General features: G+C 41.4%; 1 protein-coding gene across 3 annotated transcripts in view; it reads left to right on the top strand.

The window, feature by feature from the left end:
* The first annotated feature begins 1,141 nt into the window (after positions 1–1,141).
* elavl2 (ELAV like neuron-specific RNA binding protein 2) overlaps positions 1,142–14,937 on the top strand; it is a 46,220-nt gene continuing 32,424 nt past the window's right edge. For 2 of the 3 annotated variants that reach the window (XM_062516737.1, XM_062516735.1), the window contains exon 1: positions 2,955–3,099. The gene's annotated coding sequence lies outside the window, so the exon portion shown is untranslated. Of the gene's footprint in view, positions 1,534–2,954; positions 3,100–14,937 lie in introns of those variants that run through there. The other variant, XM_062516736.1, reaches the window with a different exon arrangement.

Below are 14,937 nucleotides of genomic sequence, written 5' to 3'. Positions count from 1 at the left end.
TGAAATCCCTGACGCGGAAGTAAGACTTGCGTGTCAGTTAGGGTAAGTGGCATAGCCTGCTTCCCGTGGTCTTAGCATAAACATTCTGTGGTTTATGGCCCTCAGTATTTAGGTATATATTTCAATATGTTTTTGTTGCATCATAAACATCTGAGGTTATTTTACAGTTATATTAGTTTAGAAGGCAGAGGTTAGCCCTCGCCTCTCGATGTGAGAATCTGGGAGAATCGACATGGTGATATGTCCAACATTTGATCTTCGTGTAATATTACATACAGTCCTTCAGCTCTATCTTTGCTCATGCATGAATGTTTTTCAGCCTAGCCTGTAGGCTGATGTGTTTCTATAGAGCATGCAAGCTGTGCATCTTTAGCTCGTGCACCTTTTTACTTACAACATAACGCATGCGTCTGATGCTACAGTGCTTTTATGCTTAGATAAACGATTAAATAAATCTGCATTGACTGTACAGGCTAGTCTATGCTATATAACCTGCATTTTTGAACTGACATATCTGAGACCTGGGCCACAATGCTTGTTAATGAAATGTTCTTGAAATGCATGGTAGGCTGGCACTTTGGAAATTACAGATGTTCTGATAGAAACGTTAGGCTGAATAAAATTGATGCTTAAATGAATAGCAGGCTATTCTGATACAAAACACTTTGTTACCTCTGCATCGAGGTAATATTGCCAATCGTCCTGGTAGGACTTGTTTGCTGCCTGCCCTTTTGCATGCATGGCTCAAGCAATATGTGCGATAACTTCATGAAACTGGAAGTGCCTGTTCGGTTTGAATCACATACAATTGGCCAATAGCATCTAATTCGGTGGGGAGGCGAACACGACAGACGTTCAAGGATCCTCCACCTTGACGGGGGAAGTAGTGCCTAGTTACGGTTGCTAAGTAGTCATTGGTGGAGATGTCTGTCAATCACTATCTCTCCTATAGTCGATTGGGCGAAGCAATTCGATGCGTTTCAATGGAAGGAGCTTCTCTGAGTATACTTCCGCGTCTGCGTGCGCGTTTGTTGGCCTATAGGTTGGATGGATGAAACAGTGTGCAGAGCGGAGAGGTATAGGGATGCTGTGATGCGGCACTATATATCCCATGGCAGGACTATATCATCGTTTTAAAGACAGCCTTCTCCAAACATAGGTTTTCATTCAGTGATGTCGCGTATTGGTGTGGTGAACCTGTAACGATCAAGACAGGCAGAAGTCGGCCTTTTTTAATTATTTGATTCATTCTTTTATTTCTTCAGTTATTTTATCTTTTTTTACTTTGGTCTAATAGGCTACCTGAAAGGGACCCTTGTTGTGTATTTTTGTTTTAATGAATCTTTAAGATAATCGTTTTAGCCTACATGATTTTGTGTGTTCATTTTTTTTTAGGTTCACAAGTTTAAGATAAGAAAACAGGCTACGGAATTCGCCTTTGTTTTTTTAACTGTCAAGCGATATCTTGATTCACTAGGCTATTATAAGACGTTATTTGGCTGTGGACGTCCTTAACTTTCATTTATATATACGGTAAGGCTTTTTACATGTTCATTCCCCCTAAAATTGGAAACAGGTTTGATGTTGACGTTACATTTAGGCTATTCTGTTGCGTTGAGTTCTGACATCTGTTCAGTTTTCCAGTGTTGCCGTTTGTCAGGATATATTCGCAATGACACTTTGTATGCCAAAATGAAAAGCAGTAATGTCTCACTGCAAATTGCCTACTAATCTTTATTGCAAAACGACTATACTGTCTTAGTTGTGGGATGAGAGTTCCAATTGTGATCCTCCTTAGCGTGCCAGCAGTAGCTCTGGAAAATCAAAGAAAATGGGCTATAGGCTACCTAAAATCGCTGTGTGTTTGATGGGCTTGATGCTGGAGGTGCGTCCGTGGCATTGTAAACGTGGAGCTGCGGCTGCTTTACAATCGCCTCACATTTTCCCTATGCGTAGTCTCATGTAAGCTCCACGCTTTCAGCGCCCAGTAACAGCTGGACCGTAGCCCATCACTACTCCTGAAGATTGCATGGATTGAACCACTCAGTAGGTTATTTTGACGTGATATTAGGCTATCGTTACAGGTAATAAGTTAGCCCTCGATGTCTTGTGTTGTTAGTGACAACGCAAAGCCTGAAAGCATGGTAAGCTATCGAAATATAATTTGGTGTTAGTTGTAAAGGTGCATTTGGCAACTATTTATCCATAGCCAAAATTACATTTTGTAACCTTGTCTGGGATGTGCCAGAAACCTGAGATGGGGAGGAAAATCACACATCTGATATTATAAAATGTAGGGCACAAATAGTTAGCCTAAATGGGGTGTTTTGTGCATTAAATCACAATTGACATGATTCAGTCAGAGCTGAATCTCGATCTGTCGTCCCAGTGATGGCCCTCATGGGTAGTGCCACGTACAGCGACATAGCTGGATGTCTGCAAAATAATAAATCTTACTTGCCACGTCTGAGCCTGCATTAGCCTACCTTGTGAACAGTCTAGGCTAGCCATTGCCCTAAACCAGGCGAGGACATGTAGCCTATTGACTAGGCTATAAAGGGAAGAACACAGCCATGAATTGTTTGGTTTTGAATCGGAGAGAAATGGGATAGGCAACTCCTATTGTTTGAACATCACTGGTCATAGTTATATGCTCAAGGCAATTTAAGTTTTATTATCGGCTTGCTAATAGTCCTTTGTGGTCATGCAGCCTCGTATAAATTGCTGTTTCTTTCAAATAATCTAACCAATTAATTGCAAAATACGCGTTTTGTGGTGATTTGTCAATTTCTTGTGCTGAAGCTAAATTGTTGCACCTGAATTCATTAGTCAATTATTTGAGAAGATGCAGGTGAGCGCATTCCCCAGCTGATTTCGCTTACCCAATTACATGGGAGTTCGAATCAAGGCTGGGGTTCGAAGAGATTATTGCTTTTGATTGGTTAGAGATCCCGTCAGTTTATAAAGCTAGGCAAGGTTTCCCGCCATCGCCCCCTGTAGCTAATTCGTGGTGGAAAGATCAAGCTACTGATCGGACATTTGGTGTTTATGGACCAGCATTTATTTAAAGACCACTGTGAGGTGTATTTGTCAACTAAGGTAAGGGCAAACCCGTTTTACTTTCGTGTTCAGGATTTGGTATGCTCAGATGGAAATAAACGGTGCTCAAGCTGTAACGTAAAGGACTGCTGTTTAAATTCATTTTAACGTTCATTAAACTGCCCGTAGCTAGTCAAGATGCTTCGGATGTAGCACTACTGTTCGCAAAGTTTTGGGTGCATTTTAACTGTTGTAGTGGTCTCGTGGTTTTTAATTGATATAAAACTGACATTGTTGAATGTATTGAGCTTAATTTGTTAAGGTTATTTTATTTTGCTACTCCATGGCCTGAAGTAGTTAACATTACAGGTTATTTTCAGCCTTTAGCTTTAACGTTAGTATTCGTGTTGCTCCATAGTTGAAATGGGCGTTGGCTAAAATTAACCTTCACAGTGATGATTTAGCTACCAAATTATTATTTTAACCGGAATTATATGATTGCGAAATAGGCTACTTTCGTGTTGTAACAGTGGGACTGGTTTGAATAACTTGGTTTTGAGGGGGTCTTGAAGTTGCAAGTTAAATAGACCAACGTTTGGCTGTAGAAAAAAAATGGAGAAGCTTTAACAGTTGCCTGCATGGTACAGAGTAACATTAAAGGATTTTTATATTTGGTCAAACAGTCCACTTGCTGTCCATTCAAAAAGCACATGCCTCTGCAGCAATGCTAGGCTAAACGCCAGCGAGTCACGCTTAAGTTATTTCATTCAATCATTATCTGACAACTGACATCGCTTTAGTCAGAATGGTAGCTTGGTCTTAGTTGGCTAAGGGTTATCATTAGCTGCTAACTAGTAACTTTACTCTGCTTAGCATGTTTGGGTGTTATAAATTGTTAGCTAGTAATAGTACCATGTTGGGGTGTGAAATATTTTGTTAGCGTTAGTTTGTCAGCGTTAACCTTAACATTTGTAACTAACCTACTAGCCACCAAACGTGGTCATGTTGGGGTGCCAATTGTCAGTAGTAACCTTAATCCAACCAATCATTCTGCTAATTCCGGTCAATTATGTGCAGCTGGATTGCACGTGAGACTAATGACTTCAAAAGGCAGCTTTTTGTCGAGTAACCTGTTGGTTGTTGTAGTCGAACTCGATTGGTCAACTTTATTCTGCCTTGTCAGGGTGTTTGTTTGGTCTACCTTGAGCATGGTGTGCAGCAGTAGTTGCAGGTGGTTGTGCTGATTCATGCACTGAGTTGGAAATCCATGCACACCCGGGATGCATTATTCCACCATGTTGTCTTTGGAGTCAGTCTATGCAGTAAGCAGAACTGAAGGGTTTATAGGCTCTGAGTTTCCCCATACATTGACTTATCTTTGACAGGCCGCCACAAGATCTAAACTGGCGGCCACACAATCATGTTCTACGTTGTATTATTTAATCCTTTCATTGAGCAGCGCTTTTAAAGCATGCAGCCTTTCCTTGACTCGCCCCACGCTCTTTCATAACAGACCCACGCCCCTCCTCTGCGTGTGCATTTAACAAACTATTAACAATTGTTGAATGATTGTTGTAGTACTTAGAAGCATTGCATTGAAGTCAGCAGGCTAACTTGCTATGAAATCCGCTTAGCGTCGTGACTATGCTGCGGAAATTTGTTCAAAACTGCTGCATTCAATTTCACTTTACTAAGGTCTTACCGTACATAGTACATTGGGGAGGGGGACTAAGTTAAGTAATGCAATTAAGTATCTCTATTTTATCTCTAAGCTGAAAACGGCAAGGGTTCCTCCCTTACAAATGTCTTAAAGTGACAGGCACTCAGGTAGACCCCCCCCCCCCCATTTCTAATATCTACTTTACACTTTAATTTAGAAAAGGAAATATGATTTTATGCATAAAAAAAGACAAATTGGTGATTTAATCAAGCTATTGATATCTTGAAGATGATGGTAGCTGATAATGGTCTTTTTACAGTTTCTTCATTCGTTATTCAATCACTAAAGTCAGTCTGGAACCATTTTCAACCAGGCCCTGCACATTGCATCTTAAACCAATTTCCCAGTCCCCCAGTGTGTGTGTATGCATATATATTTATATATATATATATAATATCTTTTCGTGATGTGCTCTGAAGGTTTCCTGCTGCCCCATAGCTGGGCCTTTGCCCTTCAGGGTCTGTGTGAGTAGTCAGCCACGTTCTCTTGGGGATGCACAGATATTGACTTATGTTTTAAAGGGTCATGTTCTTATCTTTAAAGCACATCCTCTCTCTCTCTCTCTCTCTCTCTCTCTCTCTCTCTCTCTCTCTCTGTCCCACCCTCTGCCTGTATCCCACTTTTTGTTGGTTTGTGAAGTAGTCAAACTGTAAAAGATAAATGAATCATTCATCAGCCAACACTTTTTAGATGAAAGATTGAACATATTAGACTGTGCTACCAGGCTAATTTTAGTTTTAAATAGTTATTTCTAGTCTCTCACTGACTTGATGCACATGAGTCTTTTTTAATTCAATTTTTAAAGCAAATTTTCTTCTTCGAGTGGTATTGAAATGTTGGAAGTGCACATAACATTCAGGACTAGGTGCTCGTTTTGGTCATAGAAGTCTGATGGCACTTCAAAGGACAACTCCCAAGCTCTCATTGTGTGTGTGTGTGTGTCTCCTCAAACAGCCATTAGTTTAAATGCCTGCCTGGGCTGCTTGTCTTGTTAGCAGTATCTGGTATGCTGAGGGGGACCCCAGTGTTGTCATAGAGCTCGACGCAGCCGTTAGCAGAAGAGCTAGTCTCAGACGCAGCCGTTAGCAGAAGAGCTAGTCTCAGATGGCGCCACGCCACCCCAGCAGCCAATTGCTTTTGGAATCCAGAAGTGTGCAGATGCTCGTGCTGGTGGTGTTTGGTGCTCTTATAAAATAGTACACCTATCGTATACCCTGCTGTAATTTCCCATCTATTAGCTGCAGCTTATATGTTGATTTTGCAAAATCTCTTCAGCTATGAGGTTAATACATGGAGGACAGTAAATATGGCATTAATATGCTTTTGTTTCTTTCAACTCGCATAAAACACTGTCCTGCAGCTTATACACAATGCGGCTAATATGCAGGAAATTACTGTATACCTTTATTGATAACAGGGGCGGAAACCTGTGTACAGCTCACAAAGACTTTTAGGCTACATTTACCTGGTTCTTTCTTCCAAAGGGCATTTAAAGTGAAGGATAACGATACGAGACCTTAAGAGTAGTGATATAGTAGCTATTGATGCACGGCATGCTTTTCATTACAGATATACTATATAACCCAGAGGATGGTTGTGCAACACCATGAAGGCTAGCAATTAGTAAAACAAATAGGCTACATTACATAGACACAAGAGGACCGTACACATTAAAAGATATTTCTTGTCAATCGTTGTCTTGAATCTTGGAATTCAAAACTTGTGCTTGGGCCATGCAGCAGTGCGAAGTTATGTCAATAAAGTGTTTATGTTTTGTGATTGGAAGCAACCTGTTAGGCCTACACTATATTTCATAATTTGTATTCCTTTTTATTTTGTAACACTGGAGTGTATCAGCCCTACTCGTACAGTACGGACTGTGGTATCGGTGCATCCCTGTCCTAGTGCATCCATGCAATGCAAACATCCAAGATGGCCTCTGAGCCGGTCTCTGAGTCTGAGTCTGTGCCAGCCAGGCAGCATTCATTAAAAGACACGTCGGGGTCTGGACAAATGAAGCGAGGGACCCACGAAGCAGAGAGTTGATGTACTGTATGGCAAGGCGGCAGCGGGGTGTGGGGGGTTGCTGACTGGTGTCGTCTGTGCTGGTGGCTCCACAACCTTATTGCAGTGGGCTGGGCTGGGCTAGGCTGGACTGGACAGCGACAGCGACAGCGACAGGGTGGGGCATCTGTGAAGGGCGAGGGCTTGTCCTTCACAGAGCGCGCTGCTGCGCGTAGTATCTCACTCCCCACAATAACACATGCCCCTATAAATCACTGCCCAGTGCCCAATGTACAATTCATATATGCAGGTACCGATACGCCCATTGTCCTTCATGCTGCACAATCTCATGGTCACACACACACACACACACGCGCACACACACACACACGCAATTAACCTCCCTTCCCCTAAAAAGACAGGCTTGCACGCATGCATGGACACACACACTGGTGGCTGGTGTTGTGGTTGGTGCTGGGTCGTCTCTGTTTAAACTCTAGGGTGGCAGCTGTGGCCGATCTGGTGGCTGAGTTTACAGTCATAAGCGTTACTAATATCGCCGCAGATGGTGCTGTGCGTTCTTCCAAGGGGTACCACTACGAGCCAGTTTTATTCTTGACTGTCACATTTGCTTGCTGTTTATGCAAATAGCATTGCAGTTGAACACTTTCCCATGATTCTCAGCTCGCTTGGGGAGGATGGGAAAGCTTCGCAGTTCAACAAAGCTTTTTTTTTTCCTTCTTTTTTTTTTTTTTAAATGTCCTAAAAAAAGATCTAGGGATATATTTATTGCAAACAGTGGGCTAACCAAGCCCACTCCTTCCATATCTAAAAATAGCATCTCCCTTTTTCTCCGGGAGTATTCCGCTCCCTTTGTGCGCGGATAATTTATATATTTATATATATATATATATATATATATATATATATATATATATATTTTTATATGAGAGAAGGTTCATCCCCCGTCCCCATGGTGTCCTCGTCATGGTGTCCCTGCCGCTGTTACTGCAGGCAGCCTCAGATCGGGAGTGGCGTCGGATGCGATCTCTTGTCTTGATGTATTATTGAGCCCACACGTTCCCCGTGCTAAATAAAGCAAGCTGACAAAGCGCTAAGGACACCACACAAAGGCTGCCAGTCTGAAGGCCGTGTGTGTGTGTCTGTGTGTGTGTGTGTGTGTCTGTGTGTGTGTGTGTGCGCGCGCGTGCGTGCACTCGCTCAGCAGTGTGATGTGCGGTGATGTAAAAGTGCGCGGCATGGAGAACACAGGCCTGTCTCGGAATTGGGTTAGTTTGCAGTGGGGAGGCTGCAAAGGAAGGAGAACTAAATGTAGTGTGTGTGTGTGTGTGTGTGTGTGTGTGTGTGTGCGTGTGTGTGTGTGGGCGGGGGGTGGTGAAGTAAGACTAATTCTCAGACTATTTCCAGACAGCTAGGTTATGTCCTTGTTTGATTGTTTGTTTGACAGAGGGCAAGTATTGACAGGATGGCTGACTTCCTCCAAGCTTTACTAAAATCGATCTATTAATGCAAGGAACGTCTGTCTGTGTCACTCTGTCTGTCTATTCCACGCATAACTCTCTAACCACTCATCCAACTGCTCTCAAATTTGGTGGGTGTCATCCTAATGCCACAGTTCATGTTATCCACCTTATTCCTTAACCCGGAAATATGACCGTTCTGATACTGTTTTCAACTTCCATTCATTCTGTTTACATGTGCGTTCTCGGTAGCTAACTAGAAAAACTTAGATTTCTTTCGAAATGTTGACAATTCTGCCCTCAGCATGGATATGCTACATCATATATAACTGATATAAAATAGAAAAGTGTACTTTTATATGTGGGTCATTCCACCTCAATTCAACAAATGCCTTCTGCTTGACCATCTCAGATTTCCTTCAAAATTTTACCACCTGAAGAGTAACCATTTAAACTGACTTAGCCAAAATATTAGATTGGTATACCTAATACATCCAGAGAAAAACGTTTTTGAACATGGTACCCCCCCTTCTGATTTTTGGCACATTGGCGCCCTCATCTAAATCTGCAGCAAAGTTCAGATGTCATTATCTCAAAAAGTGTTCAAGCTAAAGACTTCAAATTTTCTGGGAATAATGATTGCTACCTATAGATTCCACATATTCATTCGTAGGCCGTATGTATTGATACTGACTGTGTTTCAATCTTGTGAAATCAGAAGAAAAATGGCAGATTTTTTTTCAACCCCCACATTGGGTGCCCCATTACACAATTTGTAAACAAAATGTTTGACAAATGGTTATGTCTCTCTACAGAACTGTTTAAGCTGTCTTTGAAAAAGTAATTAAGAGGTGTCTATATTGCTTTTTTGTTGGAAGTATTGTAACACAAAACTGAAAAATAATCAATTTGGATGATATTGTATCTCCCCATTACAGAGGTATGACACGCTATACCAATGAATTGGACACATCTCCAGAAAGAGTATGAAATGGGCTTTCAGACTGTGAAATTTCAAGATGGTATTATGGCTGCAGTTATTTAAAAACATTTTTTTAAATATTGGTCTATTACAACAATTAGCGTTGCTTTTTTGTGCTATTATTTAATGATTTCATAATCCTTGTCTTATTCCTAAGTATCAGATGTTTATGTCTCATACTGTTAAACATTTATATTTTCATTTACTTGCTGAGTGATGAACTAATAAAATATTTCCTGTATTTCCGAAATAAATTGCTGCTGTCACTATTTAATGCCACTAGATGTCACTGTTCAAGGATATCAGCAATGTGTTGTTATAGTAGACCAATATTTCAAAAATAACATTTCAATAACCATAGTCATAATACCATCTTGAAATTTCACAGTCTGAAAGCCCATTCCATACTCTTTCTGGAGATGTGTTCAATTCATTGGTATAGCTTGTTATACCTCTGTAATGGGGAGATACAATATCATCCAAATTGATTGTTTTTCAATTTTGTGTTACAATACTTCCAACAAAAAAGCAATATAGACACCTCTTCATTACTTTTTCAAAGACAGCTTAAACACTTCTGTAGAGAGACATAACCATTTGCCAAACATTTTGTTTACAAATTGTGTAATGGGGCACCCAATGTGGGGGTGTGAAAGAAATCTGCCATTTTTATTCTGATTTCACAAGATTGAAACACAGTCAGTGTCAACACATACGACTTACGAATGAATATGTGGAATCTATAGGTAGCAATCATTATTCACAGAAAATTTGAAGTCTTTAGCTTGAACACTTTTTGAGATAATGACATCTGAACTTTGCTGCAGATTTAGATGAGGGCGCCAATGTGCCAAAAATCAGAAGGGGGGTACCATGTTCAAAAATGTTTTTCTCTGGATGTATTAGGTATACCAATCTAATATTTTGGCTAGGTTAGTTTAAATGGTTACTCTTTAGATGTTAAAAGTTTGAAGCAAATCTGAGATGGTCAAGCAGAAATTTTCTCTAAAATCCGTTGAATTGAGGTGGAATGACCCATGTGTTATGATATGTTAAGCACTGTCAACCGTCACGTTGAAATAGATACAACGCAGCTTCGCTGGAAATAGATCACCGTTTTCGGTGTCATGGCGCCCCCCATTGTTGGCTGCGGAATATCGTGGATACAAACAAAAAAAGGCACATCTACGGGCTTTGCACTAGTCATCATAAATGGCAGAACAGGGGTGAGGCAGGATATGGCCTCCTTTTGTTCAGTGTTTATAAGATAGACACACACCTACACACACACACCGACACACACACACACTCACTCACACACCTAGGCACACACCTACGCACACACACACACGCGCATACACACACACACGTGTTTCCATGTCCACTACATCATAACCCTAATGTAGTTGTCCTGTTGACATGCAGCCTTCCATGATGTTGTGAAACCTGAAGCATGATGCTTTCCTTCACAAAGCAATATGTGCAATGGCACATTAGTTATTGTTCTGATGAAAAAATCTTGTGATTTACATATAGCTGTTGTTTCAGTGTTATCCAAGCAGCCTCTGCTACAGTCATGAAGTGCTCATTCTCTGTTTGGGGCTCTTAATTCTTGCTGTGCTGAGTCTGAACTCTCTCCTCCCTCCCTCCCTCTCTCACTCCTTCCCTCCCTCTGACACTGCTGTCACACACTGTTTCTCTCCTGTAATTTGGTTGCTTCACGCTGCTGCCTCTCCTGTCCGTTTCCATGTGTTGCTCTTTCACTTTCTTTACCTCTCTTTTCTCTTCTCTTTCTCCTTCTCCTTTGTCCTCTCCTCTTTACTCACCCGTTTTTTCCTCGTCTCGCTCTCTTCCTTTTTGAGGAGCCACGACACAGGAAGTGGAACTCTGCCATGGCCCGCCTCTGCTAACCCCTGCCGGAGGTGAAGGGAGTTTGTCCGACTGTATTACCAGGTTAAGCTTTGCAGCATCACTTATACACTCGAGAAACAGACCGGGCCTCTGTGTGTTGTTTAGGGTTGTTTTCTAACGCGCCATTATGTCTGGTATGACGCACTTCCATTGGATGTAGCCTCTTTTGATATTGCGCCTTTTGTGGCACAGAGGGTACATATGATCTGATGCTGGTAGCTTAGCATGCTAACATCTGGGTATACAAAGAAGCATAAGCATTTTTGATATAATATAAAAAAAGCCTTTCTTTACATTACTATGTCTTGATTACTCGTACAAAAGTCTTGCACATTAGATTCTTTAAGCCTGAGGTGCTATGTCTTGTGTGTTTGCAAGTTGAAAAGGGTTTTCAATAAGCATTTTTTTTTTTTTAATGACCTCAGCTGCTGATGCAGATTGTGACCACATGCTTTTGTTAGCCTTGCAAGTAGACTGTACTAATTGAGCTGCTATTAGCACATAGCACCCTTAGGCAACTTGGAACGCAGTGTGAGCTATAAGCGTTATGGGATGGAGCCAGTCATGTTAGTTTGTTTGAGCTTTGCTGCTGTCAGCAACACAGGCGACTGTGATGCCTCATCTTGTATAATATCTCTCTCTATGAATTATGTAGCGGAACGATTGTATAACAATAAGGTAATGTAAATAATTGAGGGGGAGTGGTACGTTTATGCTTATTTATTTACTTTGGAAAAACACTGACGGTACTGTAAATCAGGTAAGTGTCGGATTAGATGACGAGAACAGGGGTTATTAAAAGGATTTTAGATTGACTAAATTTAAGTCAAAATTGAAGTTGATTGAATGGACCAGCGTGTGTGTAGCTTGCCCGAGTTCCAGACATTTGAAAACAGCATTTTTAAAGAAATGCACTTGAATGCTACCCTTCTGTTCAGTGCCCAGTGCTCCCTAATGTTTCCCTTGTGCAAGCCCACTTTATGAAAGTTATTAATGAAACCATTATGAAAACAGTTTTATTATAATGAAATGAACAATTAAGTAATGAAATGGTGTGTACAGGTAATTATCAGTGTGTCTGAGTGGTTGCGTCATGTACACTAAATGCAAGAGCAAGTTGAAGATAATTTAAGTGAAAGCTACATATAGCAGTAATTTCCCCACTATTAGCCGCGGCTTATACATTGATTCTGCAAAATTTATTCAGCTATGAGGTTAATACAGGGGGGCAGTTAATATGGTCTTAATATGGTTTTGTTTCTTTTAACTTGCATAAAAAACTGTCCTGCGGCTTATACACAATGCGACACAATATTCAGTGGTGTGGTCTTGACGCGCAGAATTTTAGAACAGTTTTCTATCCCTGTGCGGCTGCCGCGCGACAGACGTTTCTAGTGGGCTTTGCTCCGTTGGAAACAACAGAGTTCTCATTTTTTCGTGTCGTGGTGCGCCGTGTATATGTGTCTGGTGGGCCCCAGCCTTCATTGTTTCAGACACTTTACTGGTCCGAGGTCTGGTGCGGTCAGAGCAGATCAAATGTACAGCTGCTGTTTGATTCCAAGTGTAAATAGTGTGGTTTGTGTGTGTGTGAGGTTTTTGGTATGTGGCATTGTGGTGGGTGTCCTGGATCTTTGTGCTTCGTGTTCTGAAAGGCAGAGTCTTTTTTAGAGATATTCAGAGAAAGTTAAGATGCTTTGAAGGTCTTGTTTGTTTTCAGACACTTTACGTGTGTGTTTTTGTTTGTGTGTCCTCGGACAAGCTTTTTCAGAACCAAGCATAAATCCATATTTCTAAGCAAGATTGCAGCCTGTAAGTGTTCTCTCTCGCTCTCTCGCTCTCTCGCTCGCACACACACACACACACACACACACACATAGAACCTGTCCTTAACTATTCAGTTTCCCAACAGTGTATTTCAAGGCAAATACGTTCTTTCTCACACTCTGAGTCTTGCTGTCTTGGGAGTAGTCTAGAGAAACTGCAGCAAAGTTAGACCGGCAACTGTACTTTGAAGACCTTGCTCTGAACATCTTCCATTGTTGATGCACAAATCCATATTTTCAAGCAAGATTGCCAAAGACCACAAAATTGTCTGACACGGTAAATGTGTGCACACACACACACACACACACACACACACACACACACACACACACACACACACACACACACACAGAGCCTGGTTGTGCTATAAATAAGTCCTCCTACACTGTTGAAATTTGAGTGTTTGTGTGTGTGTTTACAAACTCCTAAGAGGCTCAATTACCAAAGCAGCTCTTTTGAAGTGAAGGCAGTGTCGCCCCCTTGATTTGAGGCAGGTACAATGATGGTGGAAGGGCTACTCGCTGAACTGAATCCAGATGTTAGTTTATCGACATTGAGAAATTCAAATTTTTTTGTAAAACCCACGGCCTACAGTTTGCAATATTTTACCACAGTATTCCATGGTGATGCACTTGCATTCCTTTGCTTTTTGGTGTTCCGTCTCTTTTGCATTCTGCCCCCACTCATGTCACTCTTTTTGACTGTCGTGATCGTCTTGGAGACGGGATAACGCAGTGATCGTCTTGGGGACGGGTAAATGTGGTGCTTCAGAGTAATCTATTTATGTCGCTGCAGGCTTGCCAGTGTGCTGAGACTTTCACCTGCAGAGAGGAAACAAAATGAGTTTGAGTTGTGCTATTCATACAAGTCATTAACTTACTTACGAAATGCATTAATCCAAATGATGTGTAGGCTTATTTAGGGAAAACATTACAACCAAAGCCTCAGCGGACAAATAAAGTGGCTCAGTCTTGTCTTAATGGGTTGTTTCCATCTTTAATTAGTCTGTTTTGTAATATTGTACATTTCCATTTTCACGGGCTAATGAGTGAATGTGGGCTATAGGCTGAAGAAGAGCCTGCTCGTGCTTTCATATTACTCTTTACTTGCACTTAGTACACAAAGTGTTTTAGCAATCCTGCTCAGCATCTGTTCGCAGACGGGTAAGGCTTCCGGGCCAGAGACTCTCTTCAGTATCGCAGGGACGGTCGGAGCAGCCAAGAGGTCATTGGCTAGAAGGCAGAACATCAAGCACAACTGTAGCAAGAGGTCGCTAAACATGTAGCAAGGGGGGGTCAAAGTCAGAGAAAGAGAGAGTGTTTTTGCATGCAGTGTTGACTGTGTTCATGTATGTGTTTCCAGATGGCTGACGTGATCTCGTGTGTGTGTGTGTGTTGCAGCAGCTTGTGATGTCATCCTCTGGGGGTTAATCAAAGGGCTTCATATCATATGTGAAGCCAGCGAATAAAGGCCTCATGTTTAATTCCTCATGAAAAGGAGAGAGAGATGATTGTAGTAGCCTACACCTCGTGATCTCTGTGCCTGCTGTGTGTGATATGGGATATGTGTAGGTTGCTGTAGGCTTCGAGAGGTCTGGGAGTGTAATAGCACTCTTCCATTGACTTGCATTGTGTTCAGCGCTACTAGGTTGGAAATGGTTTTACTAGAGAAACTCTAGGTCTCTGGCTGCCTGGTTGGTATGCTAACTTAATGTGGATATCTAAGCAACACTGAGCATGGGTCTTTTTGACATTGTGTACAACATGACACATGCATTTCCTCACATAAAAAAAAAACTCCTACTCTTACTCTTTTAGTTAAGTTTTTAAACAAACAAAAACATGAAAGTGCTTTCAGCTGGTTAGTTGGTTTATTAGGCTGTTAGACAATAGTCGAATAATGGCTTAATGACTGTGTAGCTTGTTTAATGCTTTTCACTAGACATTATGGATATGGAAGCTCTTGTAGTGTGTGGT

The sequence above is a fragment of the Sardina pilchardus genome, chromosome 16 (genome assembly GCF_963854185.1).
Source record: "Sardina pilchardus chromosome 16, fSarPil1.1, whole genome shotgun sequence".
Lineage (NCBI taxonomy): Eukaryota > Metazoa > Chordata > Actinopteri > Clupeiformes > Clupeidae > Sardina > Sardina pilchardus.
Note: the sequence above shows the minus strand (reverse complement) of the source record. Positions and strands in the feature narration are given on the sequence as shown.